This window comes from Pseudorca crassidens, chromosome 16 (assembly GCF_039906515.1).
Source record: "Pseudorca crassidens isolate mPseCra1 chromosome 16, mPseCra1.hap1, whole genome shotgun sequence".
In the NCBI taxonomy this organism is placed as follows: Eukaryota; Metazoa; Chordata; class Mammalia; order Artiodactyla; family Delphinidae; genus Pseudorca; species Pseudorca crassidens.
Window position 1 is genome coordinate 66,764,975 of NC_090311.1, and position 21,623 is coordinate 66,786,597.

A 21,623-nucleotide genomic window follows, 5' to 3' on the forward strand; every position below is an offset into this window, starting at 1 on the left:
AGTTTCTGCTGAGAAATCAGCTGTTAACCTTATGGGAGTTCCCTTGTATGTTATTTGTCGTTTTTCCCTTGCTGCTTTCAGTAATTTTTCTTTGTCTTTAATTTTTGCCAATTTGATTACTATGTGTCTTGGCATGTTTCTCCTTGGGTTTATCCTGTATGGGACTCTCTGCGCTTCCTGGACTTGGGTGGCTCTTTCCTTTCCCATGTTAGGGAAGTTTTCGATTATAATCTCTTCAAATATTTTCTCAGGTCCTTTCTCTCTCTCTTCTCCTTCTGGGACCCCTATAATGTGAATGTTGTTGTGTTTAATGTTGTCCCAGAGGTCTCTTAGGCTGTCTTCATTTCTTTTCATTCTTTTTTCTTTATTCTGTTCCACAGCAGTGAATTCCATCATTCTGTCTTGCAGGTCTCTTATCTGTTCTTCTGCCTCAGTTATTCTGCTGTTGATTCCTTCTAATGTATTTTTCATTTCAGTTAGTGCATTGTTCACCTGTGTTTGTTTGTTCTTTAATTCCTCTAGGTCTTTGTTAAACATTTCTTGCATATTGTCGATCTTTGCCTCCATTGTTTTTCCGAGGTCCTAGATCATCTTCACTATTGTTATTCTGAATTCTTTCTGGAAGGTTGCTTATCTCCACTTCATTTAGTTGTTTTTCTGGGGTTTTGTCTTGTTCCTTCATCTGGCACATAGCCCTCTGCCTTTTCATCTTGTCTATCTTTCTGTGAATGTGGTTTTTGTTCCACAGGCTGCAGGATTGTAGTTCTTCTTGCTTCTGCTGTCTGCCCTCTGGTGGATGAGGCTATCTAAGAGGCTTGTGCAATTTCCTGATGGGAGGGACTGGTGGTGGGTAGAACTGGCTGTTTTGTTTGCTTTTCTTTTTTAAGTCCAAACGTGCAAAACCTACTGAGTTCTCTTTCTTTGTGGAGGGTAAAAAAAAAAAAAAAAAAAGATGTCTACAACTTTAGCCATAAATAAAGGGTCATTGTGCACGTACTATAGGAAGAAAGGAAGAAACTCAAACAATCAGATTGTTTATGTTACACATAGAACTTGATATTTATTTAAGAGAATTTTAGAGGTTTAGAGTCCCTCAATAATATTAGTAGTATATGATGCCTTGTGATATCTTTCCCCACCTACATGCTTCATTTACAACTACTTTAAGAACCTTGTCACTGTCTAGGTGGCTTTGAAATAGAAGACAGATATGTCAAAGTTCTTATCTTTTAAGGTTCAACAGGCATCATTGCAGTGTAAGTTAGAAAAATATTTCAAGGAAGTTACAGTTAGGCAGAAGAGTCTTTTCACCTACCCCTTCCTCTACACAAGATAAAAGGCCCGCAGTGCTGGAGAGGAGAGAAGAGTTTCAAAGGAGTGTTAGGTGATATGGGAGCTCTGTGCCCTGCCTTCTCACTCCAGCCTGAGCCAGATCTGGACAGTAGTCATGGGAGAATTTAGAGATCTGAGATAGGTAAGGCCCAGGAAAAAGTGAGGCTTACAGAAGCGTTCTCTAAGTTATCACGGTGAAATAGAGAACAGAAATATCAGTGGGGTGTTTCCAGGCATGAGGAGGTTGGAGCCTGCCTACGAGTTTCCCAGAGTGTGATAGAAGTTATCCTGGTGTCTGCGGCGGCTTGAGCTCACGTGGACAGTGGTGGGAGGGACAGAGCCTTCAAGTGTGCAGAGAGTTGATGGTCAGGACAGGGCAACAGAGGCAGCTGGATCAGCCCCACCAGAGATGGGATGATGACATATCTGTACCCTAATAGATCCCCAGCCTGGTGTGGGACATGCTTAAGGGTCAGATGAGGGGGAAAAAAATCATCTAAATGGAGAGATTAGCTGGAACCAAGACAAAGATGAAGGAGCAAATGACTTCTCCCTGTTGTGGAAACATAATCAAAGATAAAATCTTCTCCTTTTTTTTTTTTTTTTTTTTTGCGGTACGCAGGCCTCTCACTGCTGTGGCCTCTCCCGTTGCGGAGTACAGGCTCCGGACGCGCAGGCTCAGTGGCCATGGCTCACGGGCCCAGCCGCTCCGCGGCATGTGGGATCTTCCCAGACTGGGGCACGAACCCGTGTCCCCTGCAATGGCAGGCGGACTCTCAACCACTGCACCACCAGGGAAGCCCTAAGCTTCTTGCTTTTAATTTTTATTTGTCCTTACATACTCATTGATATCCTAGCAACATTTAAGACTCCTGAGCATCAGCCCAGAACATGAGAGTGAAGAAGAGAAAAGGGAGAAAAATCACAAATGTGTTTTATTCCTATCTCAGGCATCACTGAATTTGACTAAGTTTACCTGATAGCTGGACAAATGGGACCTTGAGGTAGGCATTAGGTTCAGTCTAAAGCTGTGTCCTGTTAAGTTGCATCTGCCCTATACAGAATTATACAGGTGTGCCCCATTCCTTGGACCTAGGAGCAGCTGACCAGGGCAAGGGTGCCAGCTGGAGAAGCCTTATCTGCCTCTGGACAATATCTGCATTTTCTATGTATGTTATGAGGTGCAAAAGCTTGGGATATACTGGCTGATTGCCTTTGTGTCTTGGTTCTGCAGTGTCACTTGGCAAGCTTAGCAATGACAGTAATCAGTGGTTACCACAGTGCTGGAGTATCAAGTGTTCAGTTACTATCTGTAGTATGGATGAACACGAGGATGAGCAACCATGATACACAGATGGGAGATTTGATGAAGAGGGTACGTCTTTGGGGGTAACAGCTAGGTGTGTACACTGTGCAGCAGACTGGAATTGTCAAAAATGCTTGAGGGAATTCGTTTATATCCTGCCCAAGGTGACTAGTTAGACAATCCAGTTTGCAGAGAGACAGACTAATCAGTATTTTCCACATGTCACATCACATTAGCACACACAGATAAGGCCTCTTGCTTATTCCTCACAATAGTAACAGGAAGCGGTGGCTGGAGATTTAAGTGTCTTATGGTCGCTCTGTGTATGTGGATCTGATATTTTTTTTATCGCTTGCTTCTTGATCCCCAAAGCTCTCCTCTTTCATGGATCATGGTCAGTTGACTGTGACAGCATAAGGAAATTATATGGAGCTATCATTAGTGCAAGGGACACATACTGAAATGATGAAGGGTAGGTTTTGATTTTAGAACACATGAGTAAAGGGGTGAGCTGTTTTTTTTTTAATTTTTATATGGGTATAGTTGATTTACAATGTTGTGTTAGTTTCAGGTGTATGGCAAAGTGAATCTGTTGTACATAGACATACATCCACTCTTTTTTAGAGTATTTTCCCTATAAGTCATTACAGAGTATTGAGTAGAGTTCTCTGTGCTATACAGTAGGTCCTTATTAGTTATCTGCTTTATATGTAGTAGAGTGTATCTGTCAATCTCATATTCCAGTTTATCCCTCCCCCGCTTTCCCCTGGGTAACCATAAATTTATTTTCTACATCTGTAACTCTATTTCTGTTTTGTAGATAAGTTCATTTGTAGCCTTTTCTTAGATTACACATATAAGCAATATATGATATTTGTCTTTGTCTTTCTGACTTCACATAGTGTGACAATGTCTAAGTCCATCCATGTTGCTGAAAATGGCATTTTTTCATTTTTTAATGGCTAACAATCCATTGGATACATGCACCCCATTGTTCATTGTAGCAGTATTTACAATAGCCAGGACACAGAAGCAACCTAAATGTCCAACAACAGAGGAATAGATAAAGAAGATGTGGAACATAGATACAAGGGGTGAACTGTTTTTTAAAGTTAGAAATGAGGACCACAATGAAAGCTCTTATTATTGACATTTTAATGTGTTCCTAGGGCCCATTTATTCCTACATTCAACACTTTTTCTGAATTCCTCTCATGTAGCAGGGACTATTACAGACACCAGGAATAAGACGATGAACCAGACACAGCACTGGCCTTCAATGAACTCAAAGCTTTGTAGGGGAAAAGACCTGTAAATAGATAAATTATAATACAATAGGCAAATAAATATAGTAATAACAACTAGGCAGGGAGTAGTTAAAATGTTCCGGAAACATGAGCGTCTTCGGTGTTTCCTCAGTGTTACATCATTTAACTGTATTTTGCCTTATGAGCCAAATGTCCCAGTAGAAAAGAGGGGTTAAGATCTTTGAAATTTGAAGAATTCAGAATTATTTTTTTCACTCCGCTTATTAGCCATATAGTCTTAAACCATTCATCACTCAGTCCTTTTGAGTGAAGATATGTCCATTATTTGCACACACAGACAGTCCCTCTAGCAATATGTAAAATGCCACTGTCAGATTTTATAATCTCTGTGTTGTCTCGAGCAGTATTGTAATTAAATCTCATTAAGTAGATTTATGGTTTAGAACACTAATGGTCATGAATAAATACATGTGCCCTGAAGCTGTTTGCTCAGTTTGCACTTTATGTCTTTTAACTTTCAATTATACATATTCAGATTAATGCTCCATTTATTTTGTTTGCTTATTTGGGGGGGGAGGTTAAACATGAAATTATAGACCGCCCTGTACGTCGGATTTTCTTACCATTGCCATTTGGTGCCCTTACTCCGCCACTTGTTCTGAATGCGGGACTTATTGTGGGTAGCTTATTAGCAATGAAAAATAGGAGTATATTTTCTAGGCCAACAGAAACTTTTCACAAAGTTGGAAGTGGAAAAAATATGTATAAGAAAAATGAATGGTTAAATTAGAGTTAGATTTAGGCTTAGAAAGGCAGTGAAACAAAAACAAAATAAAGACAAATGGCCAATAAACATTAGAAAAACCTACCTTTGTCACTGTTTGCAGATGACATGGTTACTATACATAGAGAATCCTAAAGGTGCTACCAGAAAACTACTAGAGGTAATCAATGAATTTGGTTAAGTAGCAGGACACAAAATTAATGCACAGAAATCTCTTGCATTCCTATACACTAATGATGAAAAATCTGAAAGAGAAATTAAGGAAACAGTCCCATTTACCACTGCAACAAAAAGAATAAAATACCTAGGAATAAACCTACCTAAGGAGACAAAACACCTGTATGCAGAAAACTATGAGACACTGATGAAAGAAATTAAAGATGATACAAACAGACGGAGAGATATACCATGTTCTTGAATTGGAAGAATCAGCTTTGTGAAAATGACTATACTACCCAAAGCAACCTACAGATTCAATGCAATCCCTATTGAGCTACCAATGGCATTTTTCACAAAACTAGAACAAAAAATTTCACAATTTGTATGGAAACACAAAAGGCCCCGAATAGCCAAAGCAATCTTGAGAAAGGAAAACGGAGCTGGTTTTATCCTTCAGTTTGCTAATATGGTGTATCACATTGATTGATTTGCATATATTGAAGAGTCCTTGCATTCCTGGGATAAACCCCACTTGATCATGGTGTATGGGCCTTTTAATGTGCTGTTGGATTCTATTTGTTAGTATTTTGTTGAGAATTTTTGCCTCTATGTTCATCAGTGATATTGGCCTATAGTTATTATTTTTTTATGACATCTTTGTCTGGTTTTGGTATCAGGGTGATGGTGGCCTCGTAGAATGGGTTTGTGAGTGTTCGTTCCTCCCTCTGCTATAGTTTGGAAGAGTTTGAGAAGGATGGGTGTTAGCTCTTCAAATATTTGATAGAACTTGCCTGTGAATCCATCTGGTCCTGAGCTTTTGTTTGTTGGAAGATTTTTAATCACAGTTTCAATTTCAGTGCTTGTGATTAGTCTGTTTATATTTTCTATTTCTTCCTGGTTCAGTCTCGGAAGGTTGTGCTTTTCTAAGAATTTGTCCATTTCTTCCAGGTTGTCCATTTTATTGGCATAGAGTTGCTTGTAGTAATCTCTCATGTTCCTTTGTATTTCTGCAGTGTCAGTTGTTACTTCTCCTTTTTCATTCCTAATTCTATTGATTTGAGTCTTCTCCCTTTTTTACTTGATGAGTCTGGCTAATGGTTTACCAATTTTGTTTATCTTCTCAAAGAACCAGCTTTTAGTTTTATTGATCTTTGCTATTGTTTCCTTCATTTCTTTTTCATTTATTTCTGATCTGATCTTTATGATTTCCTTCCTTCTGCTAACTTTGGGGTTTTTTGTTCTTCTTTCTCTAATTGCTTTAGGTGTAAGGTTAGGTTGCTTATTTGAGATTTTTCTTGTTTCTTGAGGTAGGAATGTATTGCTGTAAACTTCCCTCTTAGAAGTGCTTTTGCTGCATCCCATAGGTTTTGGGTCTTCGTGTTTTCATTGTCATTTGTTTCTAGGTATTTTTTGATTTCCTCTTTGATTTCTTCAGTGATCTCATGGTTATTTAGTAGTGTATTGTTTAGCTTCCATGCGTTTGTAGTTTTTACAGTCTTTCTGCCTGTAATTGATATCTAGTCTTATAGCGTTGTAGTCGGAAAAGATAACTTGATGTGATTTTAATTTTCTTAAATTTAGCAAGACTAGATTTGTGAACCAAGATATGATCTATCCTAGAGAATATTCCATGAGTACTTGAGAAGAAAGTGTATTCTGTTGTTTTTGGATGGAATGTCCTATAAATATCAATTAAGTCCATCTTGTTTAATGTATCATTTAAAGCTTGTGTTTCCTTAGTTATTTTCATTTTGCATGATTTGTCCATTGGTGAAAGTGGGGTGTTAAAGTCCCCTATCATTATTGTGATACTGTCGATTTCCCCTTTCATGGCTGTTAGCATTTGCCTTATGTACTGAGGTGCTCCTATGTCGGGTGCATAAATATTTACAATTGTTATGTCTTCTTTTGGATCGATCCCTTGATCATTATGTAGTGTCCTTCTTTGTCTCTTGTAATAGTCTTTATTTTAAAGTGTATTTTGTCTGATATGAGAATTGCTACTGCAGCTTTCTTTTGATTTCCATTTGCATGGAATATCTTTTTCCATTCCCTCACTTACAGTCTGTATGTGTCCCTAGGTCTGAAGTGGGTCTCTTGTAGACAGTATATATATACGGGTCTTGTTTTTGTATCCATTCCAACAGTCTGTGTCTTTTGGTTGGAGCATTTAATCCATTTATATTTAAGCTAATTATCAATATGTATGTTCCTATTACCATTTTCTTAATTGTTTGGGGTTTGTTATTGTAGGTCTTTTCGTTCTCTTGTGTTTCCTGCCTAGAGAAGTTCCTTTAGCATTTGTTGTAAAACTGGTTTGGTGATGCTGAATTCTCTTAGCTTTTGCTTGTCTGTAAAGTTTTGATTTCTCTGTTAAATCTGAATGAGATCCTTGCTGGGTAGAGTAATCTTGGTTGTAGCTTCTTCCCTTGATCACTTTAAGTGTGTCCTGCCACTCCCTTCTGGCTTGCATAGTTTCTGCTCAATGATCAGCTGTTAACCTTATGGGGATTCCCTTGTATGTTATTTGTTGCTTTTCCCTTGCTGCTTTTAATATTTTTTTCTCTGTATTTAATTTTTGATAGTTTGATTAATACGTGTCTTGGCATGTTTCTCCTTGGATTTATCCTGTATGGGACTCTCTGTGCTTCCTGGACTTGACTATTTCCTTTCCCATATTATGGAAGTTTTCAATTATTATCTCTTCATATATTTTCTCAGTCTCTTTTTTTATCTCTTCTTCTTCTGGGACCCCTATAATTCGAATGTTAGTGTGTTTAATGTTGTCCCAGAGGTCTCTGAGACTGTCCTCAATTCTTTCCATTTTTTTTCTTTATTCTTTTCTTCAGTAGTTATTTCCACTATTTTATCTTCCATGTCACTTATCCGTTCCTCTGCCTCAGTTATTCTGCTACTGATTCCTTCTAGAGAATTTTTAATTTATTGTGTTGTTCATCATTGTTTGTTTGCTCTTTAGTTCTTCTAGGTCCTTGTTAAACGTTTCTTGTATTTTCTCCATTCTATTTCCAAGATTTTGGACCATTTTTACTATCATTACTCTGAATTCTTTTTCAGGTAGACTGCCTAGTTCCTCTTCATTTGTTTGGTCTGGTGGGTTTTTACCTTGCTCCTTCATCTGCTGTGTATTTCTCTGTCTTCTCATTTTTCTTACCGTGTTTGGGGTCTCCTTTTCACAGGCTGCAGGTGTGTATTTCCCATTGTTTTTGGTGTCTCCCCCCAGTGGGTAAGGTTGGGTCAGTGGGTTGTGTAGGCTTCCTGGTAGAGGGGACTGGTGTCTGTGTCTGGTGGATGAGGCTTGATCTTGTCTTTCTGGTGAGCAGGACTGCTTCCGGTGGTGTGTTTTGGGGTGTCTGTGGCCTTATTATGATTTTAGGCAGCCTCTCTGCTAATGGGTGGGGTTGTGTTCCTGTCTTGCTAGTTGTTTGGCATAGGGTATCCAGCACTGGAGCTTGCTGGTCATTGAGTGGAGATGGGTCTTAGTGTTGAGATGGAGATCTCTGGGAGAGCTCTTGCCAATTGATATTATGTGGAACCAGGAGGTCTCTTGTGGTCCAGTGTCCTGAACTTGACTCTCCCATCTCAGAGGCTCAGGCCTGATACCCGGCCAGAGCATCAAGACCCTGTGAGCCAAATGGTTCATAAGGAAAGGGAGAAAACAAAGAAAGAAAATATGAAATAAAATAAAAATTTATTAAAATAAAAAAATTGTTTTTAATTTTTAAAGTAAAAAAGTAATTAAAAAAAAGAGCCGAACCAAACCAACAAACAAATCCACCAATGGTAACAAGTGCTAAAAACTATACTAAGATAAACATAAAACTCAGAAACTAGTCAGTCACATACAGCAATCCCCAAGTCTACAGTTGCTCTCAAAGTCCACCACCTCAATTTTGGGATGATTCATTGTCTATTGAGTTATTCCACAGGTGCAGGGTACATCAAGTTGATTGTGGAGATTTAATCCACTGCTCCTGAGGCTGCATGGAGAGATTTCCCTTTCTTTCCTTTGCTCGCTCAGCTCCTGGGGTTCAGCTTTGGATTTGGACCCGCCTCTGCATGTGGGTTGCCCTCTGGCTTCTTTTCTTCATCCAGACCGGAGGAGGTTAAAGGAGCAGCTGATTAGGGGGCTCTGGCTCACTCAGGCTGGGGGAGGGAGGGGTACGGAATGCAGGGAGAGCCTGCAGTGGCAGAGGCCAGCGTGACGTTGCAACAGCCTGAGGTGCGCCATGTGTTCTCCCAGAGAAGTGGTCCCTGGATCACGGGACCCTGGCAGTGGCAGGCTGCACAGGCTTCTGGGAGGGGAGGTGTGGATAGTGACCTGTGCTTGCACACAGGATTCTTGGTGGCTGCAGTAGCAGTCTTAGCATTTCATGCCTGTCTCTGGGGTCCACACTGATAGCCACGGCTCATTCCCGTCTCTGGAGCTCGTTTAGGCAGTGCTCTGAATCCCCTCTTCTTGTGCACCCCGAAAAAATGGTCTCTTGCCTCGTAGGCAGTTCCAGACTTTTTCCCAGACTCCCTCTCAGCTAGCTATGGTGCACTAGCCCCCTTCAGGCTGTGTTCACGCAGCCAACCCCAGTCCTCTTCCAGGGATCTGACCTTCGAAGCCTGAGCCTCAGCTCCCAGCCCCCAACCACCCCAGCGGGTGAGCAGACAAGCCTCTCAGGCTGGTGGGTACTGGTTGACAGCAATCCTCTGTGCGGGAATCTCTCCACTTTGCCCTCAGCACCCCTTTTGCTGCGCTCTCCTCTGTGGCTCTGAAGCCTCCCCACCCACCCACCCCGTCCCTGCCAGTGAAGGGGCTTCCTAGTGTGTGGAAACCTTTCCTCCTTCACAGCTCCCTCCCACCGGTGCGGGTCCTGTCCCTATTCTTTTGTCTCTGTTTATTCTTTTATCTTTTGCCCTACTCAGGTACATGGGGAGTTTCTTGCCTTTTGGGAGGTCTGAGGTCTTCTGCTAGTGTTCAGCAGGCGTTCTGTAGGAGCTGTTGCACGTGTAGATGTATTTTTGATGTGTTTGTGGAAAGGAAGGTGATGTCCACGTCTTACTCCTCCGCCATATTGAAGGTCCTCCCTGAGCTTTATATAGTTTTATAGCAACAAACATCTAAGTGACCATGTTTGACAAAATCTTCATATCAAGATATTTCATGAACCAAATCTACAGAAACACACTTCATTGCCAGTTAGATTAAGAGTCTGAGCAGGAACTGAAAATAATAGCTGCCTTTTTGAATAACATGACTGCTTGAAATTCATGTTATCTTCCTTTTGATCCTCACAATATTTCCAGGTGCTATTTGGTTTCAGGCTCCCCTGTAGAGTTCTGAGTCTTCAGTGCACAGTGGAAAGAGACCACCTTGAAGGCTAGAAACAGCAAAAGAAACACAGGTAGTAGCATGCAGCTTCAGGGGTAACATGTGTGAATTTCTGACTACAGTTTCCTTCCTTCCTTCCTCCCCTCCTTTCCTCCTTTCCCTCCCTTCCTCCTTTTCCTCCCTCCCTCTCTCCCACCCTTCATACCCCCTCTTTTTTTTCTTCCTAACACCAGTTGACAAACTTGAATCAACATTCCTGTGTCTTCCAATCACTTGGTTTCTACAGTAATGCATAGCCAGACCCTTTATGTTGACCTTCATCCTACTCTGTTTTGCTCAAGGAATTACTCACATTCTAGTAAGAATAAAATGACTTAAGAGTTAAAAGTGAACCTGGCTGTTTCCACTTACCAGGTTATAGACTCCGAGAAGGCATGGAGTCGACATTCAGAAAATGCAGGCTGGCTGAATGAATAAGCGAGTGAGAAAGCTGTTTTCTTTAGTTAAGTGTTATCTTTTGCAAATTGCTTCTGCAAAGCAAAACACTCCCCCTAAAGGTGAAAAAAAAGCAGTGTTTCCCCCAATATTGTTCATGGAATATTGATCTCATTGGATATTAGTATATAAGTTAAAATAAATTATGAATATGGCAAACAATTTTAAACAGTCGCTTTCCCAAACAGAGGACACATCAGGGCATCTAATATGCGCTAATCATGAATTTCTAATATGGCTTATGGTATACAGTATTTCTAAAATTTATTTGACCACGCAACCTTTCTTGGTAGACTATTTGACAGGATAGTATTTGAGGAGCTGATTTTGGGATTCCTGTCTTAAATCCTGACTGCAACAATAATAAATAATAATAATAAATCCATCTTTATTCAGCATTTGGAATGTGCCAAACACTGAGGTAAGTGTTAATGTTACAGAGATGAATAAAAGGGTGTCTGCCCTTGAGGATCACAGGTATACCTAGAGCAGATAAATCGTGGTGTCAGATTGCAAGTGATTTAATAGAGGTATGAACTGCGTGCCCAGAGAACAAATATGCAGGGAGTAGCTGACCCACCAAGAAGTTAGGATTCATTGTAAAGAGAAAGTAAGTTAATTCATTAGCTGCTTTTCTTGTAACAAGTGGTATCCAGGCATCCTTAGGGCACCTGGAATGAAAGAGAGTTCTTCTTTAGAGCAGTGAGTGGAAAAAGCAGAGTTGAGACATTCGCTCCTTGCATTTGCCTGTAGCCATTTCTGTCTTTCATGAGTGTGCAATTACCACCCTCATTTAAGGATGAGGAGTAGCTTAAAAGACAAGCTTTGGGGCTTCCCTGGTGGCGCAGTGGTTGAGAGTCCGCCTGCCGATGCAGGGGACACGGGTTTGTGTCCCGGTCCGGGAAGATCCCACATGCCGCGGAGCGGCTGGGCCCGTGAGCCATGGCCACTGAGCCTGCGCATCCGGAGCCTGTGCTCCGCAACGGGAGAGGCCACAACAGTGAGAGGCCCGCGTACCGCAAAAAAAAAAAAAAAAAAGACAAACTTTGGACGGAGAGTTAGATGACCAGTGACAGTGTACATTTTGCTTGAGCTGTTGGTCTTCCAACACCCGTTGCTACTTCTCTAGATAATGGAAACTGTTTTCATTAGGAGCACTACCCTTCCTCCGCAGTCCATCCGTGTGGTTCAGGTAGGTTCATGCTACCTTCTACTCAAAGGGTAGCTACTCAGCACGTTCTGTCTCCCTGTACACGGTGATGATTCAAGCCAAGGAGGCTCATGTTGGTTCAAATGTAATGAAACTCATGTGAACGGGAAGCCCTCCGACTACTAGACTTGAGGCTGATGGAATGTAAGTCTGAAGTTTCCTGGGCAGCTCTGTGGAAAGAGCCTGCCTGGGAATAAAGCCAACATGTAAGAACGGTGCTGAGACATGGAGAGAGAGGGACACTTGGACATCAGTTTTGAGCATCTGGCTCCAGTTTTATTAGAAGCTATTCTTGCATTTCTCATTTATATAGTCAACTACATTTCCCTTCCTTTTAAGCCCGTTTGACTCGAGTTTTTGTCTTTTCCTGCAGGAAGTATATAACAAATGGTATTAACTAGCTGCTAAGTAGCTGTGGGCCTCTTGTCAAGTCCCAGTCTCTGAATAGGGAAGGGTGTCAGTCTCCCCATCTATACTATAAAATAATTGGACTAGATAAGTAGATTTCATACTTTGGTTTAGGGCATACCTCGTTTATAACAGGAATATTAGGTCATATCAATGTATAAAACACATAAAGTAAAATGCTTTTATTGACTCAAAAGTACTGATTTTCAGATGCCTGCTTACCTAAAGTAGATAGCAACCTAGAGGACATACTGTCCAGTGATTTTAAGATTTTTTTCTAGCTTTGGTATTCTATGATTCTGAGTCTATGAGGCTTTGCTAATACCCATGGTAATGTTTCACAGTGAAATTCATAAAGTTTGAAGAGATGATTTTAGCTAATAGGGGGATGGTGAGATGGCCACTAGTACAAGGAAATTCTGGAATTGAGGAAGTCTTGCAGAATAACTTCAACTAGCATACCAGTAGCAGCACCAAGAATGTACACTCTTGATTGTGGTTCTTAACTGTGTTTTACTTATACAAGGTAAGACTGGCTGAGCAGGGAGGTATCTCACATGTCAATTATTTTGTGTGTTGTTGATCTGTTCTACCCAGAGTTCTGATTGAAATGGTTGGGGAGCAGTTCCTTTTACCTTGTATGTGAGCAAGACCTTCATTTCTAAAATTGATTAAAATAATATACTGAGTGATGCATTTATTCTTTTCACATTGCATTTGGATTTCATTACTGGAGGAGTCAAAAGGCCATTTTCATTTTGGACTCTGGAAAGGTCATTTGTTACTCACGTTTTTATTTCCCAGTTCTTAGTTTTGATGATGAGGAAGAAAAAAAGAGAATGCTGGTAGTTTTTGATTAGTCTCACCATGAATTCATTATTTTCTGACTATGCCTGCTGGCCTTTAGACTCTTATTGTATCTGTCAACATGGTAAAAAAAACATTTTGGATTTAGTAAGACTACTGTAGAGTGTTTGATATTGCCGTTTTAGAAGAGGAAGCTTCAAATCTTTGGAAGCCTGTCTAAGCTTAAGGCATCAGAAGTCCTGTGACAGACCATGGGCACAACATAATAAGTAAAATAACTTCTCACTATCAAAAAGGTAAAAAAGATTAGAAACATTTCCATGACTCGTTATTTTCATGGATTAACTTTGGCCACAGCTCTAGACGTTAAAAATAATGAAAACAGTGATAGTTCTGATAATTAACTTAATAATTCAGAGGTTTCATCTACCTAAGTTATCATAGTAATAATTTTGATTTCAATTAATGGAGTCTATATTTTATTCCAAGAAAATAAACTAAATTAACCTTTCTGATACGTGGTAAACAGCTTTGTTTAAATCCTATTTTCATAATAGCATACCTAGTGCCACTGCAGAAAAGTACTTGATAACAGCTTCTAGTTATTAACATTCAGAGTAGTTTTTGTTAGGAAAAAAAACTTAATGTTAAACTACTTAAGAATTCAAAAATCTTTTAGGGGAAAAATAGAAGCAAAGTGGCTGCCAGCTGAGTGAAACCGATGGCTATTAGCAAACAGAAGGCACAAGTACAGTATATCTTCAAGTTTATTCTTGGAACCAGAAGAATAAAACTACCTGAAAAGGGGCAACAAAGTAAACTTCCTATTTTTACATGTTGAATTTTTTAAACCAGGAAGACCTGAAAGCATATTTGAGAAAATAACAATATGCTATTAACTTACTCATTTTCATCTATCTCTTAACCAAGTTGAAAGATGTAGTCATTACTTCTGAAAAAATACTTATCGTCTTTCCACCCTTCTCTGTACAAAAGCACAAAAAGACATGTTGTTTTTTTGCCTTTGACAGTGATATTTTATTTTTGCAACTTCCGGTAATACTCTACAGTCAATAGGTAAAAGATACATAATTATTTTAGAATTTTACTATCTGTAAATGGGTGGCATTTTGCATGTTTACTGTTATAAAATATCTTTAAATGTTGTGAAGAATATTTTTGTTCTTTTTTTGTAGCCAGTTTGCTCATATTTGTACCTTTTATACTTGAAGAGATTTACCAAGGGACGTTACCTTTTGGACTATCGTGATACATGTGTTGTTACTAGAAAATGCATACAAAATATTTGTTTGTCATTGTCATAGTGAAATGAAAAAACGGACTTACTGGGAAAATATACCCAATACCTTATGTATGATGTATTCATAAATCAGCAAATACTTAATATGTGCATATTCATGTGACAGTACCTACCACGTGGTAGGTGCTTCGTAAATGTTAATTATGATAATGATGATTATCTATCTAATGCATTTAATTCTTCTTGCATTTTTAATGGAGTGGCTGCTAAAGCTTTTTATTTAAAAATATCGGTTTCCAATGTAGCTCTAGTACTTTCTAAATGCATCTGTCTCAGTGGTCTCAAACTGGTAGGGAAGCTTTCGAAAGACCGCATTGAGATCAATGCAGCAGAAGATAATGAACCCAACAAAGCATGCAAGCAGCATTTGCTGACAACCCAGACTTTCTCCTTGTATATTTTCTTCTCTCTACTTAGAATTGCCCTTTTTCCGCTAATTATTTCCCTGTGGTTCCTCGAAGTCCAGCTCAAATACTAACCTATTATTGAGTTAAACTTCTCTTTATTTTTGACCTCTGTAATATCTCTAACACCTGTAACATGACTAGACTGTAGTTCTTGCATTTTTATAACCATTTGTTTATTTTGCCTGTGTTGCTTCCTTTACTAGTATGTATGTGTATGTAGATAGGCATGCACACACTCACATATATGCATACATCTGTATCTCAAAAATATCATGATTTTATATATACAATAACATGATCGAGTGGCATATGTAATTGAATCTGATGTATGTTCATGAAATAGGAATAAAGTAAAAGATAATTAGAAGAGTAACAGTCTCAGTAAAATCGTATCAAGCTTTCAAAACCCACAAAGGCTAGCTGAGTTACGTGTTCTCTTGCATTATCTGTGTCACTGCTCTCCTCTATTCATGAAAATAATCAAGCACGACTTCAGGAATGGAATACTTTATTCTATGTAGATTTATGGAGAATGTTTACAAAATGTCCTCTACAAGGAATATTATGTCGACTTGGTTCCTGCTTTCTCGTGTGTTATTTTAAAGTGCACCGGCTGGAGTGGTCATAGAAAATGAAAGCATGTCATAAAAACAAATGATAAAGCATACATTTTAAATGTATATTTATATTTAATTATATACTTATATTGGGATAAATGATGTGAGTGCAAGGGGCAAGCTTTTAAAAGGTACTGATAACCCTCTTGCTACAAAAAACTTCATTTTTCTTTGAAATTGTCTTGACACTCTCCACTTCTCTCTAGTCTCACTGATGCTGCTGATTCAATGCTTTTTTTTTCCTTCTACAAACTGTCAGAGTCTTTTCCACATTGTTATCCCCACCACTAGCTTCTGGGGGCTCCAGTTCATCTTTCACTTTACTGCGAATGACAGTATAAAATAGAAATGAGGTCCAGCTACGATGGAGTAGCTGGGACTTGCATCTTATTGTAAACAACTAGAAAAGTGGGCAAGATAAATGACAAGAAATGTTTTCAGACACTAGGCATTAGGCAGCACAGGAACACAATCCCTGAGAGAGAGAACACAAACCAGATGAGCTTTAAGACAGCCCCGTATTTCAACCTAGAGGCACTTTCCAGACAATGGTGAAGTAATGGGAATCAGAGAAAGAAAGCATGGAGTTTTTTGATTCTTATTGAATTGAAGAGATAAAAACTAAAATCTGAGAAGTTTAAAGAAGCTGCAAATTGTAGGTAAGAATACCAGTGAGGAGAAAGCTACAAATTGAAATGTTCCGGAAATCTGCATGGGTTTTCTATAGTCTATTACTGTATGTAAAGGTGCATGTGCAGGGGGTGAAACTTTATGAAACTGGGCCGAGAACAACCAGGAAAATGAAAGCAGAAAAATTACCAGAGCTTACACTCTGCTGGGGGATTTTTTAGTTCAAATCAGCCATAATGGAGAATCATTTTTGAATGATTGGTGCTTTCAGTAGGGCCCAAATGAGGGTCATATATAAGTAGTAGTGCTAGTAAACTAGAGTGAAGGCCACTTTAAACATGTCCTAATGAAGATGAAGAAACAAGACTTTAGGGATTCCCTGGTGGCGCAGTGGTTGAGAGTCCGCCTGCCGATACAGGAGACACGGGTTCGTGCCCCGGTCCGGGAAGATCCCACATGCCACGGAGCGTCTGGGCCCGTGAGCCATGGCCGCTCAGCCTGCGCTTTCCGAGCCTGTGCTCCGCAGCGGCAGAGGCCACAACAGTGAGAGGCCCGCGTACCGCAAGAAAAAAAAAAAAAAAAGAAACAAGACTTTAAAAGGATTAAACTTACCATTGGGTAAGTTAACTGCCTACCCATAAAAAGTCATCTCTTTGAAAGAACACAACAGAACTCAACACTTGATAATGTAAAATTCAAGATATCCAGCATCCTATTAAAATATTATATACAAAAAGGAGTTTGGGATCCCAAAATAAGGAAAATAAGTCAATACAGTTCCAGAAAAGATAGAGATAATGGAATTAGCATATGAAGAATGTAAAATGCCTGTTATACACGTCCTAAATATGCTCAAGGTTTTGAAGAAGAAAGTCAACATAATAAGACAAAGAGGTGAGAAGCAGATGGAACGTCTAGAGATGAAAAATTCATTATCTAAAATGAAATATGTGATCAAATTAAAAGATTTAGGCACTGCAAAAGACAAGATCAGTGAACTTGAATTTATAAAATCACTGAAACTGAAACAAAAGGAGAAAAAATATAAATAAAAGAGAACAGATCCTTGGTGACGTTTGGGACAACATTAAGCAGTATAACGTGGACACATAGCGATACAAAAAAATTTGGAAAAATAATGACTGAAAATTTCCCAATTTGACCAAACAACAAACCCACAGATTCTTGAAGCTCTGTGAACCTGATGTAGTATAAACAAACACAAATACTCCAAGACACATCATAATTAAAACTGCTAAAAACTAATCCCTTCAAACAGCTGATTAATTCCATATAGGGACAAAACAGAAGGATTATTACAAATTCCTCATCAGAAACTGTGCTAGCCAATTAATAATAGAACAATAAAATGAAATACCTAAAAACTACATAGTTAGCCTAAAAGAAATCAAGAAGTGAGAAAATGAGGAAAAAAGAACAATGGGACAGATAGAAAGTAATATCAAGATGGTAGATTTGACCTTAAATCTATAAATAATTAATTAATATGTGAATAAGCATTCCAATCAAAAGGCAGAGACAATCAGTTTGGATGAAAAAGCGAGATCTAACTATGTATTATCTATAAGAAACCCACTTTAATACAAAGGCATATATGGGTAAAATAAATGGATGGAAATGACATACCTTACAAGTACTTATTTTAAAAAAGAACTGCAGGGCTTCCCTGGTGGCATAGTGGTTAAGAATCCGCCTGCCAATACAGGGGACACAGGTTCAAGCCCTGATCCGGGAAGATCCCACATGCCACAGAGCAACTAAGCCCGTGCAACACAACTACTGAGCCTGCACTCTAGAGCCCACGAGCCTCAACTACTGAAACCCGCACGCCTAGAACCCATGCTCCACAACAAGAGAAGCCATCGCAATGAGAAGCCCATGCACTGCAACAAAGAGTAACCCCTGCTCTGCGCAACTAGAGAAAGTGTATGCACAGCAACAAAGACCCAATGCAGCCGTAAACAAACAAACAAATAAGTAAAAACCAAAAAAACTGCAAAAGCTATATTAATATCAGACTAATTTTTCTTCTATTCATACTTCCCTGGGAATTTTTGTCATGAATCAGAGTGGTGTTTGGCTAAAGGCTTCTTCTGTAGGGAATTCAAAGAGAAAGATTAGAGTTTTCAACAAATGATGCTATAACAACTAGATATTCAGATGGAAAAAAAATAAACATTTCCTTATCATACTATATACAAAATCAAAATGGACATTAAATATAACATAAAAGTTAAATTTATAATATGTCTAAAAGACAGTATTGCAGCCCTGGAACAGGCAAATGTGTTTTAGATAGGAAGAAAAAAATCACAAATTATAAAGGAACAAATTGATAAATTTCATGTCATTAAAAATTAAAAACTGCTTTTTGAAAGATACCATTAAGAAGATAAAAGGGCCAGGAAATTTGACAACCTAAAATAAATGGATAAATTCCTAGAAACATACAACCTACCAAGACTGCATCATAAAGAAACAGAAAATCTGAACAGACTTTGAATCAGTAATCAAAAACCTCCCAAAAAATAGAAGTCCAAACATGCTCCTGACTGTTTTCTTTTCAGTATTTGTTATTTCTAGTGTGAGTTTCATACTTTCAATCATTTGTCATGTTTTTTATCTCCTACTTCTGTCTAATTTCTGCTTTTCTCTAAATCTCTTCTTGGGCTTCTGTTTCCAAACAACAATGCTAACGTTTTTAGGGTATAGAAAATTTGCTCAAATCCTCTCCACTTTCCCCCATTTCCTTTTATGATGCATATTCTTTATGTGTATTTTCCTTAGTCCTTCCAATTATTGAATGAGAGAAGGCTATTTTTTTTTCTGTGTAATTCTATGTGAAAGGGTATAGGTAGGTCCTATCTAAATATTAGAATCAGGTGTGTGGTCTTGGATGCTCTGTCACTAAGCCTGTTTTGGCACCTTCTCACTAAGTCTTCCTGGGGATTGAACTCAATCGTTGACTCTCAGCAGTTCAGTAAGGTTCACAGTGAAGCATCTGAAGTCAGAAGCTCTGTATCGCTGTCTGAGAATCTCAGCTTTTTCTCCATTTTTCTCACTTCACTTCTAGCAGTCCCCTACTGATATTTGATGATAAACTAGAAATATCAGAAAATAATATCTACATATAATTGTTCACTATTTGAAATACTAAAATAGAGAAATACAGTTGAATATTCAGGTGTTTCAGAATATTTCAGAATTTGGAAACATGAGGACAGATACCCAGATGCCTGATAAAAAATATTTCATCTGGTATTGTATTAGCTAGAGTACCTAGTTCAATATCCTGTTATTTTTCTTAAGCATATGTTAAAACTACATCCTTGCAAATATATTCTTTATGTTAGGAATGAAAAGTCAATGCCCTTAAGTGTTGGCACTTTGATTAGTATTCTTGTTAGTGTACTTTAAGAAAACATATTACGAAAATAACTGTAAAACTTTAACAATTATCTCCTACTTAGTTTTAATCAGTTAGATTCCAACTTAAACGCTTTGGGGGAAGAGTTATTTTCTCTGCTAGTAAGTGATAGTCATTCCTCAGAAGTGGGACAGGCAGTTCCCACAATATCTGTTAGATTTGTTTAGCTACTACTTCTTAAAAATAGATCAAACCAACTATAAATTGTGATGGAAACCCCTGAGTTTGTGTTCAGTTTATCTTTCCTGACTACTGCCCACACTTTTACAGGCATGAGCTTGAGGCAACCTTGTTTCATCTGACTTTAGCTTAGTTAAGAAGAGTGAAAACCTGATCAAACTTGGGCTGATCAAATGTTCATTTTCATGACTCTGGAATTAATTGAATAGAGAAGATGTAAAAGCTCAGGAGTAATGATGCAGCTGTTTACTTTCGTGTACAATGAAGATCTACAGAGAGAACAAAGATGAGAGATGGAGAGAAAACATTCCCTGGAGTCTTAGAGTCTTGGTTCTTTTCCTTTCTTATAGCCCAGATAGAGTCTGGACTTTGGGTTACTTGAGAGTCCAGTGTTTCTTTATAATTGATGATTGCCTTGTAATAAATATACTCCCATGCTTTTCTTTCTACTCATTTTCCTTCTGTATCCTGCTGCTGCTGCTGCTTTAAACCAGTGGGAGTTGGTTCTGTTACTTTCAAACAGAATCCTAATTAATATAATATCCACACACTTTGATGAAACATAAAAGGAAGTAACTTGTAACTTTTGCTAAGCAAAGGAATACAGAACAATAAAATGCACTATAAAGCAGTTTAGAGATTTACATTTGAGTATTTCTCTGATAAGAACAGATTTAGGCAGAGGAGAGGAGAGAAATATAGCCTAATTTTTTTTTTTTTTTTTGCGGTACGCGGGCCTCTCACTGTTGTGGCCTCTCCTGTTGCGGAGCACAGGCTCCAGACGCGCAGGCTCAGCAGCCATGGCTCACGGGCCCAGCCGCTCTGCCGCATGTGGGATCTTCCTGGAGCGGGGCACGAACCCATGTCCCCTGCATCGGCAGGTGGACTCTCAACCACCGCACCACCAGGGAAGCCCAGCCTAATTATTTTTACAAGCACAGATTTGTTCTGCTTATGTAAGTCAGAACCAGTGATTGCAATAGCATACATTATTAATATAAATTTATTATTTAAAGTAATATTGAGTCATGTGGCATTAGTCCAATTGTAGATGAGTAAATTTTGCACTGGGTTATAATACCATATTTACTCCCCACTCCCTGCCCTCTGGGACCAAGGTTACTGAAGCCCTTGAAAGACCATGTATGGCGACCCTCATCTACTCCTTTATGTTGAAGGAGAGGAAAGACTTCTCTGTTTCTGTGAATGTAAAGGGCTATCTAGGTTTTATGCTATTTTCCTGAGATGTCCAGGAATGCATAAGATTTTCTTAAGAGTGTTCACATACACTAGTAGGTATGCGATATCCTCAGGAGAACCTCTCTTAATAAGACTCCTTTTATGTCAGAGCTGCCCTTTAAGGATTTCTTCTGAGAGAGACAGCACAAGATTTTTGTAGTTTGCCATGGATTAAGACATCATAGCTCTCTGAGTCCCAGGATCGATCCCACAGTTAAGCATCTTTTTGAGTGGCTGCTGAGAAGGTCTCCCATGTGCTCTCATTCTTCAGTCTTGTCCATTTCAGTGACTTTCTGGAAAGAGTTTGCAGTTCTGTGGTGAGCTTTTATGACATGCTTCAGTCACCTTCTACTTATTGTGCGTGGAGAAATAGAGAAATGGTCTCAAATTTTATTTACACAAATCTCCGGTGGCATATTATACAATCCCAACAATAATCAGACTTCTCTTTCAACTTTTAATCAGCAACATTAGGCCCGTGTATTATATTTCCCATCAATTACCCGAAACTTCATTTGTTCCTTTGATCCTGCAGGCCCCTAATCAGACAGCCAGTTACCTTCAACTGTGCTGAAATTTCACATATTGTTTCCCTTCAGTAAACCAGAATGTATATCTAAATTATATGTGAATTCTGTCATTTTAGGTTTATCGTGAATCTTGAGATAGTGTTGA